The sequence below is a fragment of the Plasmopara halstedii genome, assembly GCF_900000015.1.
Source record: "Plasmopara halstedii genome assembly, contig: Scaffold_555, whole genome shotgun sequence".
Lineage (NCBI taxonomy): Eukaryota > Oomycota > Peronosporomycetes > Peronosporales > Peronosporaceae > Plasmopara > Plasmopara halstedii.
The window spans coordinates 1750455-1750692 of NW_020187475.1; positions in this window are offsets into that span (position 1 = coordinate 1750455).

Below are 238 nucleotides of genomic sequence, written 5' to 3' on the forward strand. Positions count from 1 at the left end.
TATCCGGCTTGATGATCGCATCGACCGACTGGTAATTTTTCACCGCTGGTTGTAGGTAACTCGTGTTAGCAGCAGCGACAACTTCACAGCCATGACTGAAAACGACAGCTTTCTCGGATTTCGGAAAGGAAATGACAGTTGCGGCACCATCGTCGACCAACGCCACACCAGTACATTCTACCATCGCAACGTCATCATCTGCATTCATGTCATCGTCAGCATCCTCGTCTTCGCTGTC